The 6094-nt window shown below is 46.6% G+C and overlaps 1 pseudogene across 1 annotated transcript; it reads right to left on the bottom strand.

The window, feature by feature from the left end:
• Positions 1-3119: 3119 nt before the first annotated feature.
• Positions 3120-3623, bottom strand: LOC309329682 (large ribosomal subunit protein uL5 pseudogene; annotated as a pseudogene). The gene has a single exon. The product of its transcript is annotated as a large ribosomal subunit protein uL5 pseudogene (transcript).
• Between the last annotated feature and the right edge of the window lie 2471 nt (positions 3624-6094).

Raw genomic sequence — 6094 nt, 5'->3', positions numbered from 1 at the left:
GTCCCTTGAACATTTTAAAAGCTACATTAAAAAAGTTTGTTTTTTAAAAAACAATTACACTAAAATCTCATATTAAGATGGCTACGATTTACATGCCGAGATAGACATGCTGAAACAGAAGTGGTGTTAGCAGGCGCTGAAAACAGTACAGTGGAGGAATCCTTTGCCCAGTGTGGGTCTCGAACCCACAATCTTGAGATCAAGAGTCTCCTGCTCTACCAGCTGAGCTCTTATTTATTGCAAGTGTGGAATGAACATTACATGACACTTGTAAAAGTGTCAGTTTTGCAGATCTAAAGGGTCAAGCGGGCCCCAATGGGGTGCAATGATCCTTGAAGTGAACTGTTCCCAAACCTTGGAGGACGATGTACTATATGGTAAAAGTAACTTACGTATATACCTGTTGTCTTTGTCCATGGGGTTTTCTTGGCAGGGATTCTGGAGTGGCTTGCCTGTTCCTGCTCCAGGTGGATCATGTTTTGTCAAAATCTCCACTATGACCTGTCCATCTTGGGTGGCCCTGCACGGCGTATCTCATAGCTTCTCTGAGTTATTCAAGCCCCTTCGCCACGGGAAGGCAGTGATCCATGAAGGAGTGCCTGGCGTGCTCTGGTCCATGGGGTTACAAAGAGTTGGATATGAGTAAATGACTAAACAACAACAACAATAAACTTATGCATATAATAGAAACATTCCAGACATTCTGGAAACTAAGCCTTATGAGGAGTGGTTGAAGGAGCTAGGTATGTTTAGCCTGGATAAGAGGAGACTGAGAGGAGATATGACAGCCATCTTAAAATATCTCAAGGACTGTCCCTTGGAAGATGGCGCAAGCTTGCTATTCCTGCTCTGGAGGGTAGAACTGTTGGCTATTTGCAGTTTAGTAGCGCTGCAGAGAGCTTGCTGGGGAGACCATGCATTAAAAAGGGACTCAAAAATAACTTAAACAAGGTTTTAATTCAAAAACAAAAACTCCTTATACACTAAATACATCAACAACAAACCAGACCCAACCACCAACCCATCCTCCAGGTTAATGAGAGATTTAGGTGCTGCTCCTTATATACTACACCCAATTGCTGACACAGCTTAATCAATACAACTCAGCAGCACCTGCTATGTTTCACAGCTGTTAAGCTGGGTCTCGTTATCTTGCTCTGGCCCCTTAAAGATATACACATCGGGTGAAACAATAATGAACCTTTACATTTAAAGAAACCATTCAACAAGAACCTGAACGAATGGCTTCAAGTTACAGTGGTACCTCAGGTTAAGTACTTAATTCGTTCCGGAGGTCCGTTCTTAACCTGAAACTGTTCTTAACCTGAAGCACCACTTTAGCTAATGGGGCCTCCCACTGTCGCCGCAGCACGATTTCTGTTCTTATCCTGAAGCAAAGTTCTTAACCTGAAGCACTATTTCTGGGTTAGCGGAGTCTGTAACCTGAAGCGTATGTAACCTGAAGCGTATGTAACCTGAGGTACCACTGTACAAGAAAGAAGTTTCTGACTAAGCATCAGGAAAAACTTTATGACAGTAAGAGCTCTTTGACAGTGGAACAATCTCCCTCAGGAGGTGGTGGAATCTCCTTCCTTGGAGGTTTTTAAGCAAAAGATGGGTGGCCATCTGTCATGGATGCTCTAGCTGAGATTCCTGCATTGCAGGGGGTTGGAATAGATGACATTTGTGGGTCCCTTCCAACTCTACAATTCTATGTTTCTATGAATTTGGCCTGGCAACACCCCCTGAATATGACTTGCTGGGATTCCCAAATGAGCTGTTGCTCTGAGCTTCTGCAATCAGGCTTCCCATAGGAGCATCTAGTTGGCCAATGTGGGAACAGGGTCCTGCACTCATTGGCAGACTGGCCTGATCCAGCAACACTCAACTCACATTTTCTTCCAAGCTTTGTTTCCCCTCTACCCCTTTCGATGCGTAGTAATTACAAGAGGCACCTCCTAACCCTCCTTGTCTTCTGTCTGGGGCAGGTGACGCCTTTTGTGAGCTCTGAAGCTGCCATTCTGCTCGGTCACTAGGCTGCTGTGGCCTTACCTTGACTTTTTCGAAGCCATCTTCAGCTGCGAAGAATAGCCTGTTCTGCGCCTCCCTCAAGGCCAGAGTACTCATAGCTTTGCATTCTTCCTGCTGCTATGGCAGCGTTGCGAAAAGCCAGGCATTACAGAAAGAAAAGAATCTGAGGCTCTGGAGCCCCAACAAGCCACAAGAGCTTCGAGGGCAGATGGATGATAATTTTCAAAGAGCTTCCTGCAATATTTAGTTGTATTCACTCACTCTCTTTAGATAGTGGCAGTATTGCTGTTGCGACTTCCATTAGATCTGAATACCACCTGGTGGTGGGTCCCGACCCACAGTTTTTTTAATGGTGGAAAAATTTATTGACTTTTTTATATTGGAAACTTTTCATTTACCAGGAAGGATCATGCCATCATACTTCTGCTGGAATCAACACATGGTGTGCTGGTCCCGTGGGTTACCCGATGGGCGAGGTCCAAGTCTGGTCCGTGGTCAAAGGTGCAACGTGGAGGCAGTCCGTAGGAGCTGAAGCTGGGTGCAGGGCAGGGAGTCAGGTGAAGTCAGGAACAGGCATGCAAGCAAGGAGCCAGGGTGGGTCAGGAGCTCAGGCAGGAAAGCAAGACAGGGTTCAGGCAGGAACTAGCAACCAACAATGTTGCTCCCACAACTTGGGACTGGGGCTGGCCAGCTTTTATCTGCCCCGAGGCATAGGGCGGCCCCGATCCTCTGGTGACTCGCCTCTCCTGGCCTGGAGGCGAGCACTCCTCCTGCGGAAACTTAGTTCCCTCCGCCTCTCTGCCCTGAGCCTCTGCAGCTCAGGAGAGGCTGAAGGATTACCGGACCCAGAGGCAACCTCATCTTCCCCTGACGGGGCTGAGAGTGGAGCACCTGCAGGCAATGGGTCCTCCATCACCTCAGGAGCCAGAGCAGACTCAGCTGGTGCCTTCACCTGAGGATCCAGCACAGGTGAGGACCCTTCAGGCTCATGCCCCAGCCCCAGCTCAGCTGGTTCTGGAGGCGGGGACTCCTGTGCAGGCTGGGATCCCTCAGGTTCAGCATCCGAGTCCGAATCCCAGGCCATCACACATGGCTTCCTCCTTGCTGTGCTTGGCCCCAATGCTACCAGTTCGGTGTTTCTTGTCAGCAATGCTGAAGTCTGGCCTGCCCAAAACCACATAGAAGTCCAAGCCGTAGATACCAATACTAGGATTGTATTTAATCCCCAGATCAATGTGCTCCTGGATTCCAAAGCCAAAGTTGCCGGTGTCAGAAAAGTTATTCTTCCTCAGCTCGTATTCTAGCACCTTCAACCCTTTCTCCAAGATCTCCTCAGCTTTGGCCCCCGTACAGTGCAGTGAACGGCTGTCTTCTCATTTCTCCTGATCCCAAAGGACTTGACTGTGTATCGAGTTTTGGAGAAAGCAGGAGTCTGGCCTGTGAGCTGCTCCAGCACTTTGGCTGCCCGGTTGAGCCTGTCTCCACTTTCCCCAACACAGATGTTCAGGCAGAGTTTGTGGATGCGCAGCTCCTGCATGGGGTTCTCCTTCTCACCCTTGTCTTGTTGCGCCATCTTGGAGGCATGGAAGAGCGTCTCAACCCACAGCTGAAGACCAGTGCTCTAGGCCCATGCTGCTCTTCCTGGTGGTCCACAGATTGGTGTCAGTCCACAAGGCATCAGCTGCTGGTCCACAGCGACTGCGTCACAGCCAGGGCTGGGTACCATTCCCTGGCACACTGCTGAAGCGGGTAGGAATCGCCACTCCACAACATCAGATAGTTTGAGAAACTCTGTTCTAGGCTACATTGTGAAGATCTGGCAGCTTTGTGAAAGTGAAAAACAAGTGTATCTGAAGAAGTGTCCATGCACACAAAAGCTCATACCAAGAACAAACTTAGTTGGTCTCTAAGGTGCCACTGGACATATATATATATATTTCTACTGTGTCAGACCAACAGAGATTTCTACTGTGTCAGTCCAGAGAAGCGGACACGGAGCAATGGTTCCAAACTACAAGAAAGAAGATTCCACCTAAACATTAGGAAGAACTTCCTGACAGTAAGAGCTGTTCGACAGTGGAATTTGCTGCCAAGGAGTGTGGTGGAGTCTCCTTCTTTGGAGGTCTTTAAGCAGAGGCTTGACAACCATATGTCAGGAGTGCTCTGATGGTGTTTCCTACTTGGCAGGGGGTTGGACTCGATGGCCCTTGTGGTCTCTTCCAACTCTATGATTCTATGATTCTATGAACACGGCTACCTACCTGAATCTAGAACTTTCTGACAGTAAGAGCTGTTTGACTGTGGAACAGACTCCTATGAGAGGTGGTGGACTCCCCGTCCTTGAAAGTTTTTAAGCAGAGGTTGGATAGTCATCTGTCGTGGATGCTTTAGTTGAGATTCCTGCATTAAAGGGGGTTGGAATAGATGATCCTTGGGGTCCCTTCCAACTCTATAATTCTATGATACTATGTTGTGATTTTAATACTGTTTAGCTCTGTGGATTTTATCCTACTGCTCTTGGTTTTAAATTGATCGAGCTCCACCCTTTATTTCTTTGGTCTGTTGCTTTGCATCAACTGTTTTTGACTTTGTTGTTGCAAGGTTTTCTTCCCCTCCTTGCTTTTTTTATCGTGCAAGCTGCCCGGGGAACATTTGTTATGGAGAGTGCGTTAAAAAAAGAAAGAAAAAGAACTGCAAATGAATAAATGCCTATTGCAAATTCACTTCCAGCATTCTCACACTGGTTTCCCTCTTAAATCTTCACACACACACTTCCCTTGTGCACGTCCTGATACTGCATTGCCACATGGAGGTGGCAACCACAACAGAGGCTGGAAGCAGACTCAGGGCTGCCCAGGCAAGCTTTGTGCAAAATCAAGGTCAGGACCCTGGACAGCAACAAAGTGCTGAGTCAGAGGTCCAGACGCAGCATTTCAGGACCCTGGACAGCAATTCTGCAGGTAAGGGAGACTCAGTTGCCTCAGCACTGACAGACCATCATAAGGTAGCCTAGAGCAGTGTTTCCCAACCTTGGGCCTCCAGATGTTTTTGGCCTACAACTCCCATCATCCCTAGCTAGCAAGACCAGTGGTCAGGGATGATGGGAATTGTAGTTCAAAAACAGCTGGAGGCCCAAAGTTGGGAAACACTGCCCTAGAGCATATGGTCTACAGCTGGTGAGTCAGGACTCCTAGCTTGATGTAAGGTGAGTCACAAGAGCAGCAGCACTACTGTGCATAAGAAGGTAAAGAAATAAGAAGTGGGTCCCCAGTTGCATGTTAGTCCCAGGTTTCAAGATGTGAAAGATTACTGGGCTAGAGGATGTAGAAGGGAACTAAATAGGAAGGCTTCAGGCTTTTTAAAAAATGTAAATTTAAAGATCGTTTTAAGCTCATTATAAACCATGTCCTGATATTTTTGGGCGCGTTTGCACCTTCCTACTAGGCATAATTGGCGACGAGATTCCCAGGAAGGCACGCAACTTATTTCTCTATGCAACAGCTGTGGTCAGAACAGTATATGCTGGAAAGAAAGTGAAATCCCAGCTAAGGAACAATGGCTATACATAAATTGACAGAATTTGCAGAACTTGCCAGTATGACAGCCAAAATAAGAAATTTGGATGAAAGGACAAATGGGAAAGCTTTGGGGAGTACTTAAAAAAATATACCGGAATTAATCTACAAGTAGGGGTAATCACATGAGCAGCAGTCAAATGTAATTAAGGGATGGAAGAGATGAAAGAAAGGTGGATAAATAGAAGGAGATGCAGCAAACTTTAGGCTTATTATGAACGTCGTGGAATACTAGGTTGGGAAGTCTGTACATAAATATTCTAGGTAGAAGAAACATGATGTGTAAATGGAAAAATGGAAAACGCAAAAATATTTTTTTAAAAGAATAGAAGGGGACTAAATAACTTCATATAACATATATCTATCAATGACTATTAGCCACGGTAACCATGTGAAACCTTCACATTTAAGAGGCAGCATACTCCCAACAGTGGTGGACCTTGTGGTCTCAAATATCGGTGGCGCCTTGTGCAGTGCCAAAATTTGCC

The sequence above is a fragment of the Podarcis erhardii genome, assembly GCF_964252035.2.
Source record: "Podarcis erhardii genome assembly, chromosome: 14".
Lineage (NCBI taxonomy): Eukaryota > Metazoa > Chordata > Lepidosauria > Squamata > Lacertidae > Podarcis > Podarcis erhardii.
Note: the sequence above shows the minus strand (reverse complement) of the source record. Positions and strands in the feature narration are given on the sequence as shown.